The sequence below is a fragment of the Nuphar pumila genome, chromosome 17 (assembly GCF_984573655.1).
Source record: "Nuphar pumila chromosome 17, dmNupPumi1.hap1.1, whole genome shotgun sequence".
NCBI lineage: Eukaryota > Viridiplantae > Streptophyta > Magnoliopsida > Nymphaeales > Nymphaeaceae > Nuphar > Nuphar pumila.
The window spans coordinates 52,497,508-52,520,426 of NC_143265.1; positions in this window are offsets into that span (position 1 = coordinate 52,497,508).

The following is a 22,919-nucleotide window of genomic DNA, read 5'->3' on the forward strand; positions in this document are numbered from 1 at the left end:
CTCTAGAGAAGAAATCAAGGGAGGCAAAGAGTTCTCCCCAGAGAAGGCCATGAACATCAACTCTCTCACTCTCTCTCTCTTCTCTCTCTACTTCTGTGCACATCCAACAGACGATCCTACATTGCTCCATCAAACACCGATTGACCTGCACACTGACTGTAGCATCGTTCAACTTGAAGAGTTGTGGAGTCTGATTCAGAGTTTTTACCCTTACAGAAAGGGGTTTGAGGGCTCCTCCCAACGTGGGTAGCATCATTCAACTTAATGAGTTGTGGAGCTTGATTTAGAGTTTTTGCCCTTACAGGAGGGGGGTTCGGGGGTTCCCCCGGGCACGAATTTTTTGGGTCTTCCGCAAATTGCTATAGCGATTTGTAGTGTCTTCCGCAAATCGCTATAGCGATTTGTAGTGTTATTCAGTAAGCAAATCGTTGTAAATCGTTACCCGAATTAGGACCAACTTGTCAGTTTCATATCTCCCTAACCGGAGGTCATATTCCAAATCAGTAAAAAATGGTGTCTTTGTTATTAAGTCTAGTTTATTTCTGTAAATTTTCAGCGATTTCTATTTTCATTTCATTCTTCATTTTAACTAAAAACCAGACCCCTATTATTCTGTGTTATTTGAGTTGCACAATACCATTCTCGCTTGACATCCACATCTTGATTCTGGCATGCTCCTTGTTGGATTTTTCATTGATTTCTTTCAACTTTGCTTGGAACAAAAATATGTCTTTCTCATCACGATACTCTGTGCATTTTTTTACCACAACACCCAGAACCCGTGCCGGGGGGGGGGGGCAGACCCCCTTCCTGTAAGGGCAAAAACTCTAAATCAGACTCCACAATGAATCAAGTTGAACGATGCTACACACGCTAGGAGGAGCCCCCAAACTCTCATCCTATAAGGGCAAAAACTCTAAATCAAGCTCCACAACGAATCAAGTTGAACGATGCTATCCACGCTGGGAGAAGCCCCCAAACCCTCCTCCTATAAGGGCAAAAACTCTGAATCAGACTCCACAACTCATCAAGTTGAATGATGCTACCCACGCTGGGAGGAGCCCTCGGACCCCCCTTTTGTAAGGGTAAAAACTCTGAATCAGACTCCACAACTCTTCAAGTTGAATGATGCTACCCACGCTGGGAGGAGCCCTCAGACCCCCTTTTCTGTAAAAATGTAAAAACTCTGAATCAGACTCCACAACTCTTCAAGTTGAATGATGCTACCCACGCTGGGAGGAGCCCCCAAACCCTCCTTCTGTAAGGGTAAAAACTCTGATTCAGGCTCCACAACAGTCAATGTGCAGGTCAGTCGGTGCTTGATGAAACAATGTAGGATCTTCTGCTGGATGTGCACAGAAGCAGAAAGAGAAGGGAGAGAGAGAGAGAGAGAGTTGATGTTCATGGCCTCCTCCAGGGGAGATTTCTTTCTCGGATAATCCTGCAGTGCAGAGACTGGGTCTTAAATAATCATCTTCAGGGCACTTAAGTCTTTACAACCACTCTTTTTCAAGAATCGTCATTTTTTTTTACACCAATGGAGGAGAGGGTACTTAAGTATTTGCAATCGCATCAAACTCCAATGCTAATTAATGCTGACAAACATGGGGATACGAGACACACATGCTTACATACGTGGTGCTCTTTGGGACCCCCGAACATGAGATGTAGCTAACTGCCCTATTCGGGGGGGGAACATATAACCTGCTTCGGTTAGTTGGGGGCGACGTTAGCCTTTAATTCTTCCACCGAACCCCACTTACCCCTCAACGGATCTATAAGACCGACCCGTCCTTTGGTCTTTTTTCAGCATTCTGTTTGTTCATTTCCTTTTCTGGATCTGGAAAAGGTGAGAATATCTCTTCCTTTTTTTCGGAGTTTGTGGCGATTTGGCGGGATTTTGATGGTCCTTACAGGTGAGTGGTGCAAACTTAATTTTTTTTCGTGTTTTTGGCATGGTTTTCAATAGGCCTTGGATTTCATAAGGTCATTCGATTCTTTTTCTTGTTCTGGTTTTGAAGGAGCTCTGGTTTTTGCTTGAACTTCGTTTAACTTCCTTTTTCTTTTAATGATTTTGGAGTAACACCGTTTTTTGGCTTAAGAACTCATCTTTCATGTTGTAACTTGTACGTATTGCTTGTCCTTCTTCTCTTAGCGCTCTTATAAAACGGTTGAAGTTTTCTGTCGGATTTTGGCGGAAATTAGGCCTAAGTTTTAGAGAGTTTCCTTTCTAGTTTCTATCTTCTTTTTTTTTCTCACGTAGGGATTTTTGTTTACGTTTTCAGTTTTTTATTTTATTATAACTGCCTTATATTATGGAAGCAGGATAATATCTAACATCGATAATGCAAATGATGGATATATATATATATATATATATATAGAGAGAGAGAGAGAGAGAGAGAGGGAATGCAATTTGTAAGTTTTAGTTTCTATATGGTTGTGGAATGGTTCTCAAATTATTCATGGGAGATTTATAAAAGAGAAAGAAGTATTCAATTGCAATTATGTTCATATTCTATCATTGAAATGCCCCATCTCGACTAGGGATTTTTTTTTTTGAAACACAGAGAAAGACTTTTTCGAACCAATTCAAAACTATTCTCAAACTCGAGCACGTTAATCAGTTAGAATCAAACCATAATAATTTAAATATCACAAAAAGATTTCATTTATGTCATAAATGAAATTTCAGAGTTTGTACACAAAACACAAAAAAAACAGAAGGGTACAATCCAACACAACAGTCTCCATGTCTCTTGACATCCATCCACCTATTCCCGCAGAACTAAAAAAAAAATTAGAGCATAAAACACATCATGTCTCATCACAAGTTTGCAGACTCTTACTAGGTCTCAATAAGCAAATCATTCACGCATACTCTTGTATGTATATCAAACATACAATACATATATACATGTATGTGTACTTAAGCATACAATTTTACGCAAATATCTATGCATAAATAAAGTATACATACAACTAACACATATCTTTATGAATAAGTACACATACAATTCAAACATATAATCATATGTATTTGTATTCGTGCATACAATTATGCACACAGGTCATTGGAGCGTAAACTTACTATCGCATGCAATTTGTGCTTACACTTAAACATCTATCCCATTTAAGCATATAATCATGCTCACACATATTCCATAAATACAATTACACATATATCAAATTAAACATATGAGCAAACTCGTAAATAATTTAGTTGCATACAAATATGCAGTCATACCATAACTTTCCTCATGCATGAGTATTTCTTCTTTCTTTTAATTAACTTTCTTTTGCAATTCATGCAATGTTTGCAAATATCAAGCTTAAATTTTATCATATTACCCCGAGACACCACGTCCGACCAATTATAGGTACTCAGGTCTCCCTGAGGGTGTTCATTCATACAATTTGTATTTTTCACATTTTAATCTCCAAAAGAATAAGAGACTAGCATCAGAGTCTAGGACACGTCGTCACGTCATCCCTCAGACTGAAACATCGTAGGCACAATAGTATCCACACAAAGTTATAGCTCAAACTTTGTCATGTGTATCAGAGGACAAAGTCTACTTAATCCACTATAGTAGGAGAAGTGTTCACATTTGACTCGACAGGACTACCATAGTTCACGTTCAACAGGACTGTAATTCCCACGGTATTAGTGTAGATGTCGGTTCATACTTGATCCACTTGCTCAACCTCAATAGTATGAGCTAATGTCACACCATCTTTAAGAGTAACACATACTGTCTTAATTTTTGATAATTTTTTCTCAATGCATGTCATTTCACATAGTAAGTATACATGCTAGACAATATTCTATCAACAATTGCACACAAATCAATACCCATAAATTTCATGTTATTCAATTATACATATCATGCATCACATATGCTAAAATTGAATATTAAAATACAAATAACAAAAATTTAACACAACAAATAATAACTTGGGTCAACACCCATAAATCCATGCTATTCGATCACGCACTTTGTGCATAGATCAAACTTGTCATACTTGTAAGATTTAATGCATAGAATATAATTTCAGTATACAAAACAAATATTGGAATCAATACCAAATACGAAATATGTCTTTCGAACATGTATCGCCTTTGTAACCCACCATTTACCACATTCGCAAATGTCAAACACACGTCATAAGGATTCATATTTGAAATCATCGTAAGGGTTCGATCTTTGTTACGTAAAAATATCAAATCACACAGCTATGCCATCCACCTATATATATATATATATATATATATATATATATATATATATATATATATATATATATATATATATATCCCAAACATATACTTTTTAATATGTACGAACAACCCTATGCAGTTAATTTCTAATGCGTGCATCCATAAATTTTGTCTCATTTCATACATCATCTCAGAATTTGCGTATAATAATAAACATACATCTTATTCATTTATACATATATCAATGGCATATGTATACATTAATTTACATAAGTATTTGTATGTATGTCTTAACTGCATACGCATAAATCACAACATAACAATATTCATATGTATGCCTTAACTGCATACACACCAATCACAATATAGCAACATTTGTATGTATGTCTCAACTGCGAACGTATAAATCACAATACAACAACATTCATATGTATGCCTTAATTGCATACACACGAATTACATCGCATCAACAATCATATGCTTGTCTCAACTCCATACGTATGTATCATATTACAACAATATTCAATATTTGCAAACCATCACGATCACATGCACCTCATGAATATCGCCATCCACTCAATTTTTTCTGACGATACGAATCATATCTATAGTGATCCACCAACCAAACTAAGCTCTAGGAAAACCACCTGAGCGCAAATGCTAGTGTATGTTGGCTCACTAGGGCATAATTCATGAAGAAAATGATCCATAACAAGAGCTTAACCTCAAAAAATGAGTGTAACGAAGATATATCCTGGGCACACATGTATAAACAAACATTCACACATATATGTCGTAATTGCATATGTATCAATACACATCATAAACATTCAAGTGTATGCCTCGCTGGCATATGCTCACACAACATATACTTAAAATTCATCGTTACCTATAGCCAATTAATAATGTATGTCAATTTTATCTTTTTATATTAAGAAATCAACCTACAAAACAACACACTTTAAAACGTTCTAGATAAATTCAGTTTTACAATTATACATCTTGTCTACTAAACCAAACTCCAATTAGTTCAATAAAATATTATAATAAATTTATGAACCCCCAAAAAGACCATTTTTGGGTTCTAAATGCATCTACATGTAACTACTTATGCACCCCTTACATAATTAGAAACCCGATAAGCATGTGGGTATTATACCCTGAGCTCCAGTAAGGATTTGAAAATTATACCTCTGAAGATATATTCTTTGTTTGGGGATTTTCCAAACTTTTTTAATATGGCACGTACTTTGTTGTAGAATTGACTATGCGAGAGGGCATGCGATAGTGAGGGTGACTGTGGTGTGGACCACAAGGCAACATACACATAGGACATTAGTGGCATGATTCTTGAGGCAATGCATGTGGCATGACTTTTGAGGCAGTGATACGAAGGGAAAGGAGGGGGGAATTGCAAGGTGAGATGGAAAGAAGGCAAGAGGGAGGTGGCCAACAACTGTTGGGGGCTCCCTAGTGATGGTTTGGTGGTGTGCAGTGGTCGGTGGTGTCGTGAGCTATAGTGGTGGTGGTGGTGGAGCTCAGGTGAATAGGGAAACCGATAGTGGGTGGTGATAGAGGGTGGTGGCGATGGTGGCTTGGTGGTTGCAAGATCACGATTGTCGGCAGGTAGCTAGCGTCTGGCGACGGGGTGGTGGATCAGTGGGAAGGCGATGTACAGGTGGTTTGTGAAAGGAAAGTGAGTGAGATTTAAGGGAGAGCCATAAGTGCAGAGGTAGTCACCTGGGGCATCCTTGCTCACGTGACATTGGGAGATGTCTTCACTTTCGCGTGGGAATGTCCAAAGAAGGGGAGACAACCCTAGCAGTGACCCCAACAGTAGAACCTATAGTGACCGATGCAGTTGTACCTATCACCACCTCAACAACAACAATATTTCCCATCACATCAGCAGCAACACCCCCAACGAAACCAGCAACAGAGGCAAATCATCAGCCGAGTCTATGTGGCCACTACAGAGGAAGCAGGCCTGAGCGACAGAGTTGTCGAAGGTATAATTTTTGTAGTCGATCACTCTGCATGTGTGTTATTTGATTCAAGTGCTTTCCATTCATTTGTTTCTACTAGTTTTGTAAAACTCCTTTGTTTGGCGACAAAGGAGTTAGATTCGAGTCTTGAGGTGCTTAGTCCACTGGGAGTGAACACTATGTGTATTAGGTGTATTCCCAATGTGGTTGTCTATTGAGGGACACAGTTTGGCAGTTGATCTCATCCTAATAGAGATTATTGGTTAGGATGCCATACTCGAGATGGATTGGTTGTGCAAGCACTTTGCTAGTTTGAAGTGTCATGGAAGGAGGGTCTTTTTAGAGTGACCCAACCACCCAGTGATCGAGTTCAGTGCAGTGAATCACTCTCATGGTGGAAAATTGATTTTTACACTAAAGGTGAGGAAGTAAATTCAATAGGGATGCCAAATGTTCCTTGCGAGCGTACTCGCCTTAAATGGCAAAGTGGAAGCGATAGAAGATTTGGAAGTCATTTGGGAGTTCATAGATGTTGTTCCTGAGGACTTGACAAGTCTGCCACTCAAGTGAGAGATCGAATTTTCCATCGACTTGGTGCCCAAGACAACCTCAGTTTCAAAATCATCATACTGTATGGCTTTAGCTGAGTTGAAGAAGCAGTTGTAAGAGTTGATGGATGAGGGTTTCATCATACCCAGTGTGTTATCATGGGGTGAACTTGTAACACCCCAAATTTTAAAGTCAAAAAAAGCGTAGAATATTTTTTTTGAAATGCTTTTAAATTTTTTTATGAAGTTGCAATGAAAAAATCGATCGGGAATAAAACTTGTCACATTACTTTTCATTTACATTCAAATTCACAATGCATTTGAACTTAGAAATTGGACATTCATAAATGAAATAAATGTTTATACATGTCCATCATTAATAATAAAAATCTAATAAATAAATCCATTAATATATCATAGTTTTGAGCAACTAATATGCTCTTATTCTAGAACTTCAGAGGTTTGGAAAAGGTATGGCTCGGTTTCTGTCGCAACCTCCCACCATCACACATGAGCTCACTCACTTCTTGAAAAACATTAAAAATTTATGGGGTCAGACAAAACATGTCTCAATAGGGCAGAGCTATACTAAATATATAATATAGAATTCATAATCAAGAATCTCTTCAGACTTTCGTGCATTTAACAATTCAAATACGACAAAGTTCAACAAGTATTACAAATATCTCAAGTAAGCATGCAATTACAAAAGTTAACATTTATTCATCATTCATTCAACTTAATTAAGTAAAAATGCATAAACAGTTAAAAATACATGTACTTACCAATGCAGAACCCCTTCATATGCATGAATTGATTCTTATCTTTAATTATCTTTTCTTTCTTATATGATGCATATAATGCCTATCTAATATACATACATTTAGGTTTAACTTCTTAGTTCAATAAGTACAAAGATAAATACCTAGATCGGGCTATGGCGCATGCAGTATTTTCATAGAGGGATGACTTTGGCTTGGCCAAACACCTTTCACCAGTCTAGGTGATGGATGACAAAAGTGAGAGAGACTACCAACACCACCAACCTGATGCATTAGAATTCCACTCATGAGTTTCTTCCCCCTACATTGCAATCTATTGTAAAGGGTTTTCCCTATCTTCATGGGTGGGGAGGAGCAACCTTTCATACTCAAGACATATTTTTACGAAGCCAAATATACCGCTTGACCCCTCTTTGCAAGCTTTTGTTTTAGTGTTACATGTTTCACTTATTTGCATTAATGTCTTACATGTAACATCTTAATTGAGTCCATCAAATAGGGTTCGACCATTTCGACTATGAATAGATATTTAAAACTTTGTATTTGATATCAGGCTCATATTTCTTACTTTGCAAACATGTGCACATATAAATAAACAATATGATAAGTTTTTATAACTTTGCATGCATAACATCAAATACAATTAAGCATCCACAAATGTCATATTGTGCAAACTCGGATCTCTATTAACCCGATTTTGAAAAACCCACCAAAAATTATAAACACCAAATTGCACCCTTCCAATTTTATTGTGAATGCCAATATGTCTCATAAAAACAGTCCAAGAAACAAAATAGAAAATTTTATTATAATAAAATAAGGAAAATTCTGGGACTAAACCCTATTCAGGGAAAATATAAGACAAACCCTATTTTCTGCAGACATTTTTCCTGGTTTGAAGAATTTTCCATACCTATAGAGAAATCTTTTCATAAAACCCTTTTTACAAGATCATGTTATATATGTTAGCTTTCACCCAGATTTTTCTTGATTTATTTTTATCAGTCCTGGTTAAGTCTTTACAACTATCAAAACCGTAGGTTGAAACAGTCCCGCAGACAAGGCAGAAGACCTATGCTCTGTTGCAATGAACGTTTCGGCCTCCATACGGATCCAAACATAGCAAAATAAGATTATAAATTCAAGCTCTAGATGTTTAGAACACTCCAGCACTTTTATTTAAATTTAATGGCTTCATTTTTATTAAGATATTAATTTTTTTTTTGAAATAGATTGGGATCAAAACATAGACAGAAAAAATCAAGATTCAAACTCATGCAAGATTCATCAAGAAAAAACAAGATTCAAGGTAGAAATTCATATAATCATGAATTTTGATGCTCTAAACATGGTTACATCATCATATAATGGATACTCCCAAATCTATTTCCACTTAATAATTAAACCACTTAATAATTAACTAATTTATTTAATATTAAAGAGGTGTGCCACATGGCACCCTCATATTAGACCCTACACCTAGTGTGGGTCTTATCTCAAAATCGTGTAGAGGGGTTGGGCTCTATCCCAACCTCCTCTTAAATGAAATATTCTTAATATATTTCCCTTAATTATCTAAATATTAATTATTTAAAATATTTAATCTAAGAAGTTATGCCACTTGGCATCCCCATAAACACCCAAATAAGAAAAGAACTCCAAATTTGTTTATAGGGGTCTGGAGTCTATCTCAAGCCCACTTTAGATAGAATATTCTTTAGATCCCATCCATATACTAATTAATTTAATATTACTGTAATATAGTATTTTACCTAAACTATGTCATTTGGCATTTTTTTAATATGAACCTTTCTCTCCAAAATTGTGTAGAGGGGAGAGAGTCCATCCAAAATCCCCAACTACCCACATAAGTAGAGATTAGATCCCTTTTTGACTTAGGTAGTTTTATTTTTTGAACTTAATTAGTTTTACTTTTAGTGGTTTACCTAAGAATCTGTGCCACCTAGCCACTCCCAAGGTGGGACCCACTCCAAAACTGTGAAAGTGGTTAAATTCCTTAGTAAACTTCTCTTTTTTCCTTTTTACCTTCATAGTTTGATAATGCATGAAATGATAGTCATGCCTGATAGTCACCAACAACAGGCTACGACAGTAATGGCCCTTAGGAGTGGACACGAGTATCATGTAGTCCCGAGAGAGATGATCGATGTGCCCGGTGAGACCATGCCATCCACTTCTGCTCAATCGTCTACCCCCGATAAGAGAAATGATAGAGGTGAGTCTCCTCAGCAAGAGGAGGAACCCTTAGAATATGTCCCTAAACCACCCTATCCTAAAGCATTAGAATCTCCCATTGGCATCAACAAGCAAGGGGTTAAGATGCAAGACATACTTGAAGTATTCAAGCAAGTGTGGATCAACCTTCCCTTGTTGGATGCCATTCAACAAGTTTCGGCATACGCCAAATTTCTGAAGGGGCTTTATATACAAAAGCATAAATCCAGAGGAAAAGTTTCTACCAAGGTCCTTCTGACCGAGCAAGCGAGTTCGGTGCTTTAACATCAAACTCCACCTAAACTCAAGGACCCTGGCACCCGGATCATCTCATGTGTTATTGGAAATATCAAAATTGAGAGAGCATTGTTGGATTTAGGGGCCAGTGTGAATATCCTACTACATATTTTTATGATTCTTTTGGGTTAGGAGAAATGAAGCCGACACCTATAACCCTGCAACTAGCAGATCGTTCTATCAAGTTTTTGAGAGGAATCCTAGAGGACGTGCTAGTCAAGGTCGATGAGTTTTATTTCTCAGTTGACTTTATTATCCTAAATATAGAGGATGTGGTCAGCCAGTGCCAGACTCTGATCATTTTAGGCAGGCCATTCCTGGCAACAACCAATGCATGTATCAATTGTCGTACCGGAGCGATGGATTTATCATTTGGCAATAAGAAGGTGAGACTTAATATCCTTAATGTTGTCATGAGACCCGCCGGAGATGAGTCTTGTTTCCATGTAGATATTATTCAGAAGTTACTGGAAGAAGACTCAGACTTGTTGTTTAGAGATCCACTCGATGTATGTTATACAGTAAAGGATAGCCTAGATAGTGATTTTGTTAAGATGTCTTTTGTTGTGTCAGAGGAGGGGAGTGTGCTCAGGCATATTGTGCCTAAGAGAGGAATATGATAGGATCTGAAAAGAAATCGTGTACCATATGTACATAGTAGGAGTAGAATTTGATTTTTTATTTATTTTTTAGTGTCTACTTTGCTTTTTATTTTTATTTTATTTTCATTAGTCATTTGATCTAATCTCTTGTGCTAGAATGGTGATTATGTTTACAAGACATGAGGATGGAGAAGCAATTAAGATGTCAACTTCATGTCATGTTCGTAGAAAATTATGCACTTGTGTGTGCACGATGGTGGTGCATGGATGTGGTAATGGAGTATTTAGATGAGCTTTAGCACATAGTCAGGTTGTATCTATCCTTGTCTCAAATTATATTTATTTTATGGTACATTCATTCATGCATATAGTTTCATCTAAGCATGGGGGAGTGCTGCTGAGGACAACATCATTTAAGCATGGGGGAGGGATTGTTAAAAAAAATTCTTTTTTTGTAGATAATCAATTTCCATCCATTCATGGAATGTCTTTTGTAGGATTTGACATATGCTTAGAATTTTAAATCCCATGTTCAATTTTTTTTTGAAAAATTGATCTAAAAAGAGTGATTGTTGCATAGATTTTAACAAAATGAGAACATGTAATCATTGGAGTCTTGATAGAATTACTTGTATGATAATGCATAGTATAATATAAATAAAAACAGTGAAAACATATATTGTAGAGCAAATATAGTTGTTCTAAGTCTTCTAAGTTGTCACTTGAGTAGTGGAGACAAACACTAGTTGATGTGTTTTGTTTCTGTGAAAAGAGACAACTGGGGGGTCGAACTCTTTGCTTAGACATTGTCAGTGAGGCCTATTGGGTTTGAGTAATTAAGTTTGAGGAGTGTTTTTTACCTGATGCGCTAAAGCCGTCTGGCTTGGGAGTTATCGACCTAAAGCTCGCTACACAGACCCAATAGAAAGCCTAATAGGTGATGACATTGCACACAACAAAGGCTACATACACTACAAAAGTCTAGGACCTAGTAACTCAAGTTATTAAGGCTAAGGAATCTTTGTATTTGGTACCCTAAGGTCGTCTGGCCTGGGAGATATCGCCTCAATGCTTGTTACAAGGGTTACGAAGTCTGATGATGGATGTAGAGCTCAAATGAAAATTGAAAAAAAGGTAATAAGAGCTTGAAAGAAAAATGCACTGCTTACAAAGGAAAGAGGAAAATTTAAACTATGCAGAAACCATACAAGTAAGGAGAGAAAGATGACAACATGAAGGTGTTCAAATTTTTGAGAAGAAATGTAGATGATTGCAAATTTTAGAAAAAATTGAGAAAAAATATTTATATTGTGGGGGTGCATTTTCTTTTCATATTTATCTCTTGCATGTACATAAAATGAAAGCTAGAAATGATTAGTAGTTAGTTAGTTTCATTATGTTTTTAGTTTTGGTGTTGCTCGAGGACTAGCAACATTCAAGCATGGGGGAATCTGATATTGCATGAAATATATTATAAATTAAGCATAATATACATGTTATTATCCATATTTTTGGAGTTAAAACCCATTCTTATGTTGATTCAAATCATAGGAAGCTATGTTTCAAATTTCATCCAATTCTGAGTTAAATTCGCGAAGTTATAAGCATTTTTGTGTAATGGAGCGAAACTTGTCGAGATCCAGATCCAAACCCATATATACATGACACCTTTTGGATTTTGGATCACATTGACCAAATCCATAGATCCATTCATGTTTTTCCAAAAAAGTTTGTGAGTGTTTATGAAAATACATTTTCAAAAGTGTCTTGGAAATTTTTGAAAAAAGAAACAAACATATAGGGGACGCCCCTCTTGCTGCAATTCTTGTCCAGAATTTTGAGAATTACTCCACAGCACCAACCACCTCCATTTCCCATCTTCCATCACCGTTTTGTGGCACCGAGGAGCTTTTTGGGTGTTGCGCCATCGAGGAGTTTTCTGGGCATCTTTCATTTCCTTCTTTCCATGTCTTTTTGTAAGTTTTATTTTTGTGTCTAGTTTTTAATAATTTCTAATTTTTGTTTGCAGCACTACAACAGCCATTGAAGGAGCTTTGTCTTCGTACCGAGGAGTTTTCCAGGTGCTATATGGCCGAGGAGTTTTCCATGTGCTATATGGCCGAGGAGTTTTCTGGGCCCTCAAGTGAGCCGAGGAGTTTTTCAGGTTCATCTTTCTTTCCCACCTACCGTCCTTCAAACCACCGACCACCATTCCTTCCGTGAGTTGTTGAAAATTGCAGACCTTCTCAGAGGATTAGAAGTTGTGGGAGGCCTCAAATCTTGGGCCAAGCACAGATCGTCCGGTAAGATCCTCGTTCCTTGTTTTTTTATATTTTATTTGTTATTTTGTGAAAATCGGCTAGACATAGTCTAGCCATTTTTGAGGTTTTAATTTTTTTTTTATGTTTGTTTTTTTATAGCAATTTGAAAACCTTAAATACAACCTTTTGATAGCCTAGGATCGAGTCTTGAAGTGTGTGATTGTTTAGAATTTTTTTTCTCTTAGCTTAGCATTTTAGCCCAAATCATTTTTTAGTTTTGCTTGAAATTCAAGCTCAATAATGGTTGTCGTCTTCTCCATAGAGGAAGGCAACCATTGTTGAACCTTGAAGCTTTTAGTTTTAGTAAGTTAATTAATTTTAGCCATTCCTTAAGTCCAAATTCATTGCATTTAGGTTAGGAATATATGTTAGTCAATAGTTAGCTAAATTAGCATATGAATTTTTTAGGAATTTTAGCTATTCATGATTTTTGTGTTAATTCAATTTTTACCCATACATTAGTTAGTCTAGTTAGCATATAGAATAGACTACATTAGTTTAGCTTAGTAACATTTTAAGACTTCAAATTTTTATGAAGAGCATTTTGAGAATTTCTAAGTGTTAGGCAATTTTGTTATTTAAGTGGGGTTTCCAATTTTCGTGAGGTTTCATTGTGGAAAGTCTAGGTCTTCCTTGAAGACCTAGCCTAGATAGGATCTCTTCCTCTTTGTAATTTAGGTAAGAAGACTTAAAATTCAAATCCCTTACCTAAATTCACATTGATTTGATTTAAAAAAAGATAGCATCTTAATTAAGGAGATCATCTCCTTAATTAAGAAGCTAATCCAAAAATGTGTGGTCCCACTTGGTGCTGACGTTTTTGGTTTAGTTAGGTCAAGTATTCTCCTAAGGAAAGAATGTATGGGACCTACCTCAATCCAAGCCAGCCTAATTAGTCATTAATGACCCTTCTTTTAGTTAGGTTAGTATAATATGCATGATTTCATATTTCATTGACTTAGGAAAGCTTGACTTAGATATTTTTACTAATTGCATGTCATTTACTAATTAATCTTGCACATTATTTAGGTTAGTTAGATATTTGTAATTAACTTTTCTTTTCATTTTATTATTTACTTAAATGTTAAGTAGGTCCCACATAGGGGACGGTTCATAGTAGGTAGCATTTAACTTCATTCTAGTGTGTTATTTAGGTAAGTATTTTTTTTTTTATATATACATGTTTTACATGTCATACCTTTTAATTTTCATAGTGCTCAAGTAGGATTCATAGTGATCAAGTGAAGCTTGTGAATTAGGTAAATCTTGCATTTACATTTTCTTATTATCTCATGTTAATTAAGAATTAAAATAGCATAGTAGTATTTTCTCATTTTTTACTTACATTCGTTATTATTCTTTTCATTGTGAGTATAGTTTGAGTAGGTCCCACATAGGGGCCGGCTGACATATAGGTGTATTAACCTTAGTATTAGTTTCACATGTTAGTTATCTTAGTTGTTTAGTTTACTTGATGCCTTAGAATTAAATTGTTGTTTCCTTAAAGGTAATTTAGATTTTTTTAGATTTAATTTTTTTAGCATAATTAAGTTTTGTTTATTGTGTTTTAGTAGAGTGTTAGGACTGATACGTCTGCTATTGCATGTATATAAGATTATTAGTGCATGAATTGAACGATTTCCAATTGTTTTTTAATTCATTTTAAAAACAAGAAATTACAGTCTTTTGCATTCATCAAATTTTCGTGGAGTTTTAAATCTAAACCAGTTCTATTCTATTCATCCATGTGTTCTCTAAGTGCAGACCAAATTTCAACTCATTTGGAGTTGATTTGGGATTTTTAAGCATTTTTCAAAAACTGGTTTATCGAAAGATTGAATTTTGGGACAGACCAATTTCCAGATTTTATGTGTTCTTGAAATGCTTATATTTGGAGATTCTAGATGAATTTCTAAGTTCTATAAAATGGGTCTGATTCCTGCATGTGTCAGGAATCCAACAAAACAAATTTCATCAAAATTAGATTTCATTAGCCCTTCAAATTACCTATTTTCTGAAGTCTGTCAGAAAGTCGATTCTGCACTATTGCGAGGGCAAAATAGACATTTCAATAGTTAATTAGAATTCTGTAGTTTTTCATATTTTTTTGCAACTTACATCGTTTAATTATAGAATTTAACATAGTTAGTATTAGAATAACTTAGTGGTTTTTATAGAATTAGCACAATAGTATTTTTCTATTTTGTTTTAATTATAGATTAATTGTTAGAATTATTTTTAGGATTAGTTTTAGTGATATTTTTAAATTAGTTGCAGTAACTTCATTTTCTAACTTGTTATTTCTTTTTTTATAGGTTTACAAGTCGAAAGGCATTTTTATGTCAAGGGAGTGAATGCCATACTTGCGAAAGGATGAAAATACCCTTTTGAACTTGAAGGAGTGCTTGAGTAGCGTAGTTTAGATTTTGATGTTTTTAGTTAATTTTTGTTCATATTAGTGTTTGAATTAACTTGTACTTTTCCCTGTAGACATTTTGAAATATTAATAAATTAAAGTATTTAGATTTGAATTTGGATATTATCTTGTTCCCTGTGGATTCGACCCGTACTCACCACGACTGTAGAAGTTTGGCTTTTATATATTTGGTTGCTAAATTTCCAAAATATTTATTGAAAATATATTTTTAAAATTATCATTGCAAAAGAATAACCATAGTTCACTTAACCCATGTAGTAATTAGTTTAGAATTCAAATTATAAATTTTACCTAAGTAATTTGTTAGGTTGTTACATATTACTTTACCTGAGTTCCACCTAAGAGAGAGAATGAGAGGGTGAGAAATGTCTCATCCTGATCTTGTTCAAATTTGTTCATAATTTGGTTTCAGTGCCACTTGGCAATTGGATCTAGGTGGGGCCCAGTAGAGGGGCGACTCACCCTATGGATCCAGTTTCGAAGTGAATCCGTTTGAAAAGTCTAATTTTAGATCTAAATCCAACTAAATTGGGTACTAATAATTCCCAAGTAAACTTTACTTTGAAATTAAAACTACAGTACACCTTTAAAATCAAGTCAAACTTCACTTTCACTTTAAATTCGACTTAGGTACTAATTCAACTTCAAATTGAACATTAAATTAACAAAATTGTTGGAGTAAATTCCAAATTAAATCAAGATAAATCCAGAACCAAATTCAAGCCATAAATGCACGTAAAATTCATATTTATTTCATTTATAATTGTCGGAACTTCATGGGTATTACACAAACAACACAACTTTAAAAAGATTTTCTAAAATTTTCCAAACCAATTAATTTTGAGATAATCTTTTGGTCATAAAACCTACTTCTTGAACCAAGTGTGATCAATAAAACCAAATTTTCTGAAAAATGATTGATCAAAATAGTTGTAAGAATTTCAAAAGTGCAATGAGTCTATTCAAAACTCTCTAAATAAAATTCGTCAACAAAGTCATTTACTCTCATTTTTTGTTTTCAAAATTAGATTTTTTGACTTTCTTTCAAGGTTTTTTTTTTTGCATAAAACTATTTTTTCCAAAGCACAAGGAGGCACAAGTGAAGCAAAGAGGATTGACCATACAATCATCAAGTGAAGTGAAAATGTATGTGTCAAGAAAACCCCTCATGTTTATGTTCTTTATAAAAACCCCCATATTCCTTTCAAAGTTCTCAAAAGGAATCCCAAGTTTTCTAATCGCCTCATGATTTCTTTCCAAAATTATATTAAAAAACCTTTCCCTTTATCCAAAAATAAACCTATGTTTTAAAAAATTTGTTTTTTGCCAAAGATTTTCAAAGATCACCTAGCTTTTAAAAGCATAGAATCTTTAAAACACTAGATTTTGAAAAAGATCCAAATTGTTTTCACCATTCCAAACAAGTTTGGAAATTTTCTCCAAATGCCTTCATCCTTTTATTCATGGTTCTAAAGCATGAATATAAAGAAAATTCATGAAAATCCAGAGAAAATCTTGAAAAATATTTTAAAAAATCTAAAAATTTCAAGGATAGTTCTTTGAGAAATCAAAAGCTTATAAAAAATCCTTGGAAATTAGAAAGAATCCATGAAAAAAAGGGAAAAAACTCTCTTTAAATCATCAAACACCAAATTAATATTTCAAAATGATTAAAAAACCATTAAAATCCTTGAAATCTTTAAGATATTTTGAAACTTGTTACATTGCATCACAGTTTGTAGTAAGCATAATACTGGAGAAAAATCATTAAATCAAATCCTTTAAAATCCAGCACAAATTTATTAAAAAACTTTTCTGGAGGATCTTGGAAATCCTTATTTTTTATCTCATCACGGATTTGCCCATAAAGCAAGATTCCAAGACCTCTTCCACTTATTTCTCACTTTTGTCCCATTGCAGATATTTTTTGGGAAAGCAAACAATAAACAAGGTAAAAGTCATAGAATATCTAAAACCCCAACTCATTCTTAAAATCATGACAAAATTTCAAGAAAAATCATCAAAGATCATCAAAAACCTTGAAAAATATTAATGTTATGACAATTTCAAAATTCCATGAGCTATCAAAGTGGAACACATGCATCCCCATTCTCCAAACATTCATCTTCACACCATTGCTAACATGTTTTGGAAAGACATGTAGGTCTTTTAACCTTGTTTTCATAACAAGTTGTCTCATTTATGCATGTTCACTTGTTTGGATTATCCTTGAGACAAGAAATCCTTGAGCTTAAAAGAGTATTCATAAAAGTTGCAAGCTTCTCAACAAAAGAAAGGAATCCAAAAATTGAATATGCCCACCACCCAATCAAAATCAAAGTTCTTCTTGTTTTGTCTTGAGACTGGCGACCTAAGTTCGTCAAGACCCCTACCTCTAGGTGACCTTCCTGTGGAACTTGATACTTACATTGTCCTAGCAAAGCCAATACCAAAGATCGTTGTGCATCGACACAAGTTTGGTAGGACCCCAGCTCGACAAGAGTAATAGGGAACCTTGTATAAGGAAGCATATAAAACAAACAAAATCAACACCCACCAACTTCAAAATATCATTGTCTTTGGATTCTTCACTCGTGGAGAAAATCCCCAGCTTTGACTGGATCAAATTTTGAGCTTTTCAAATTCTTTGTTATCAACTGAGCTTCACATGATCGATAACAAAGAGGGGCATTTGTTGACACCCAACATTTTTTGGGTTCCCAAGCAACTTACATGTTGGCCTCGACATATTAGAGTTACCTTTATGACTTGTCAGAAATGGGATGGTTTGCATTGGATGTAAGCTTGAAGTATTTATGTTGTAAAGAGAGAAATACTTCATGAAGGAACTCTTTTGCGTAGGTTGACGAGAAATTTTGAGCACAAATTCCATCAAAATTCTTTTCACAAATTGAGAGAGAGAAATTTTTTCATCAAACCCCATAAGAAACTCAAGAATATTTTGAACCAAACCTTTTACACCGGCAATTTTTGTTTTAACTTTTAAATTTAAGTGAAATCAAGTTAAATTCAGGTTAAATTCATGCAAAATTTTAAGAGTTTAAATTAAACTAGGACTATAGTTAGGTCCGTTATGACCCATAGATCTCGTAGGAGATCAGATTTGGTGATTTTGGTTATGGGTTGGTTCAAAAAATATAATTTTTAAAATTGATCGACTTCTATTTTAGGTTTTCCAACTTGGATAAGGTTCAAAATTTGGTTGTTTAAAATTTATCGAACTGTATTTTGGATCTAACCCAATTAGTTTGTATATAATACGTGTCATTTGAATCTAATTAGGGATGTATTAGATCGAATATAACTCAGGATATTTGAATCTAATATCAATGGATTGGACCATAGGGTGGGACGCTTTAAACAACAACATTATTGTTTCAATAAAAATTTCAGCTGATTGGTGGCTCACCTATTAAATCAGAGTTTACCTTGACATTTCTTATTTTGAGAGCATCGAAATCGACTATCTACATGCCCAAATTTGTGTCGATTTGAGTGTTTTATCATCGATCAAAGTTCATGCTTAATTGTAGGTCAAACATCAATGTTTTTCAATGTTGACTAAATTTTCTTGTTGATCCGTATACATACAATTAAATCTAAGACCACTACGATAGTCTATGTTTCAAGGGCTATCAAATCGACTATTTTAATGTTAAATTTTGTTAAGTCTTTGGGTCTGTAGGCCTCCCAGAAGGTTACCATGTTACTAGAGCCAAAGTCAGGATAAGAAGTCATCACCTTTCTTCTCTAGCTTAGTTAATTTTGAAATTTAATAAGTTAGAACTCATAATTTATTTACTTTTTTATTAATAAAGTAAATTAATATATATTAACCTCTTATAATAGAGATGAGACTCTTGCCTAAGTCCATGAGGATTAAAAAGGTTAGTTCTCTCTCCTTTCCCTATTGAAGTATATCGCTTTCTTCTTCTTCCTCCCAACCATTAAGGTAGTCCAAACCTCCATTAGAGACATACAACCACATTGGTAAAGGTCTAATTCATCCCAAAATGAGGTGCGAGTAAAGGAAAAAGCAACGGTGTCGTTGTAGGAAGTGCGTTTTCGATAGGAAATCTCTACTTTTATGATATTCGATTTCGGGATGCATTAGCATACCCTCTTTTTTATCCAGAGCTTAGATCTACATGTAATCTAAGTATAGAACATCTATGGCTATTAGATCTACATGAAAAAGATTTTTGAAAACCCAAACTAATGTTTTGGAAGATCGATTTTGAGAAAATGATTTGGAAAAGACTAGATTCAAAACCTTCAAAAGCAAAAATCGTGTGAGTAGATAGATTTATATTTTATTAAATTGTCCAGCATGTATAATGAATAGAGAAGCATGTTTTTGACTATTTTTTCATAGATCTTGATATTGTAAATATATCTCTTGCATAGATCTTGGTTAAAAATACATGAAAATTATTTTAAAGAAGGTTTTTGCCAAAAATGTTTTAGGGTTTTGATGTTTTATGATAAAGAAAGTTAATCTGATTATATATGGTAGATTAAGACATGATTAAACATGTTATTGCATAAATAATCCATAATTCCATATTACTTTTATGTCTCTTATAATTCTTGCATAGATGAAATTGTATTTGAGATATTCACTAAAGGTTTTGCGATTTCTGAATTATGGATGTTAATGTTTTAGTAAGATGAGCATAAATATGATCAAATATGTATTGTATGATGTTGTATATATGATTAGAGCATAAAAAATTATGATTATATGAATTTCACCATGATTCTTGTTCTTGCTTAATAGATCTTGCATGAGTTTGAATCTTGGTAATTTTGTCTTCGTTTTTTGTTATGACTAGTTTCAGAAACAAAATCAACATCTTTATGAAAATGAGGTCAATAAATAAAAATATTAGAGTGTTCTACACATCTAGGGCTTGAATTTAGAATCTTTTTTCATTCTGTTTGGTTCTCTTTTAAGGCAAAAATGTCAATTACAATAGAGCATATGTTTTCTGCCCTATTAGCAGGACTATTTTGACAAAAGATTTTAAAAGCTCTAAAACCTTAATCAAATCTGATAAAAAATTTGTGAAATATCTAGGTGAAAGGTAACATTTATAACAAGATTTTGTAAAAAGAATTTTTTCAAAAGATTTTTCTATAAATCTTGAGAATTTCCTCAAATCAGATTAAATTTCTGGAGTTAACAAGATTTGTCTGATATTTTTTCTGAATAGGGTTCAGTCCTTAAATTTTCTTGATTTTATTACAATGAAGTTTGCAATTCTATTTTTTGGAATGTGTTCCTAAGATAATTGGAAAATCTTAGTAAAAGTTTGAGTATTAAATTCGGTTTCTGTGATTTTTGGTGGGTTTTTCAAAATCGGGTTAACAAGGATCTGAACTACATAGTATGTCATGTGTTGATGCTGGGTTGTATTTTACTTTGTGCAGTATGTTTATTAATGCTTAAATGAGATATTGGACTGATATGCATGTTAACTGAATGTATTTCATTATTGATTAAATTGAGCATGTGTAAATATCAATGATTAACCTACCTTTACTGTGTAAATGTACAACGATTGCATTATTGTATTGATTTTATTGTACAGACTAATCAAAAGCATATATAGAATGTCATGAATATTGTTGCATATGAACCTTGAATGTGGTTGCATGTTTGCAGTGACATGATTAATAAAAGAGTTAATTAAGAAATCAAAATAAAATTAATTTTTGTGGGGCTTATTGAGAGAGTAAGCATGATACTAACTATTCTGTGGGATATTTGGCTTAACACGGAAGGTTACTTTTGTCTCCCATCCACAGGACCAGTAACCAGGGGAACTACCATGATTTGTCTGCGGTATGGTAGGTAAGACTCATGAGGAAAATCTGATATATCGGGATTGCAGGAGTTGAGAACTCTCTATAAAATTATATTCTTTCTCCAGAGTATGCATAGTTGGAGCGTTATTCAAGTTAATAAGACACAATTGTTTGAAAATACAAACTTGGGTCGTACCTTTATCTGAGAGAGTTTGTGATGTACCTACAAATAGATATTGGCAAGTGAAACAAGATTATGAATTGCATATAGATAAAATATGACATGCATCATTTACGCAAGAAAACAATAAGTGAAGATAAGAAGTTATTCATGCATGAAGGACTCACAACACTAGAATGGTAAGTTTGTGCATATTGTATATTATATTGATGTGAATCTTAGCATAAGTGGATGTGTATTAAATTGACCTGTTATTTTAATTGTTAGCATGATTTTTATGTTATATCTGTTGAGATATGTGTTACATAACTAGTACATGAGGTGTTTGAATGTATTCTGATATCGTGCATTTATTGCAAGTATGTTATTTCCTACCAGACTTTCACGAGTCTGACTTGTTTTATAGGGTTTCAAGTAGATTATGATGTGCAACTATGGAGCGGATGCAAAATGTTTGGGCCGCGTCGAGAGTCGGTCATTTTCTTTTCTAGGGATAGTTTTGAAAAAATAATTATTGTTATCAAAATACTCTGATATGTATTTTAAATTATTAAAACTGAATTAAATCTTAATGTTCACATTTTAATTCCGTTACAAAGATTGTTTGTACTGTAACCTACCCAGAATGATTAACCCTAAGAAAAATATCGTTTCTATTGTTTTAAAAAAAAATGTTTTCTCTGAAATTTTAGGGTTTAACATTTTGAGGCGTTACAAAACTATATTTCAAAGTGTTTTGAAATATTCCAACTAAAAAACAATTTTTTGCTATATTTTAGCCTACAAAACATTTGCCAAATATTTTTATCCAAAACTAGAAATTTAAAGCTTTCCAACCAAATAATTACTTTTATTCGATATCGGAGTGAAGAGTTCCACCTAAAACAAGTTTCTTTTATGAAGACGTCTGGTTTAAAAAATAAGCCCTACTTTGAGTCCATTTTTGACCAACAAAATAACTAAATTTTGTTTGCATTCAAAATATTTTTAGTAGAGTATGTTAGCTCTCCAACGCACCAAATTGTGCATCGATACGAGACACACGGTTTGGGCGATATGCCCAAAATCCTAGCATCATGTAGGGACCCATTGCTGCCAGCATGACTGGCAGCAAGTATGGGTCTTGCCACCAGCTGCTGGTGGCAAGAATGGGTATTGGTGCCAGCTACTGGCGGCAAGACTCACACTTGCAACCAACAGGATAGCGTTAATACTTAGTCTTGCTACCAAGCCTTGGCGGCAAGTGTGGGACTTGCTACAAAACTCCCTTTGGGGCAGGCGCCAGACATAGTGCATTTTTTGGGGGGGTATGGGGGACGGGACTCCAAAGCCTATCATGACCCCCCTCCTCCCTATTTTCCATCTTCACTCATTCTCACCTTGAATGCTTCAACTTATGGGTTTTCTTGAGGTTTTTTGGGGATTTTCATCCCTTGGGTTCCCTAACCTCACTCTTATTATTTCTCCTTTTCAAAAT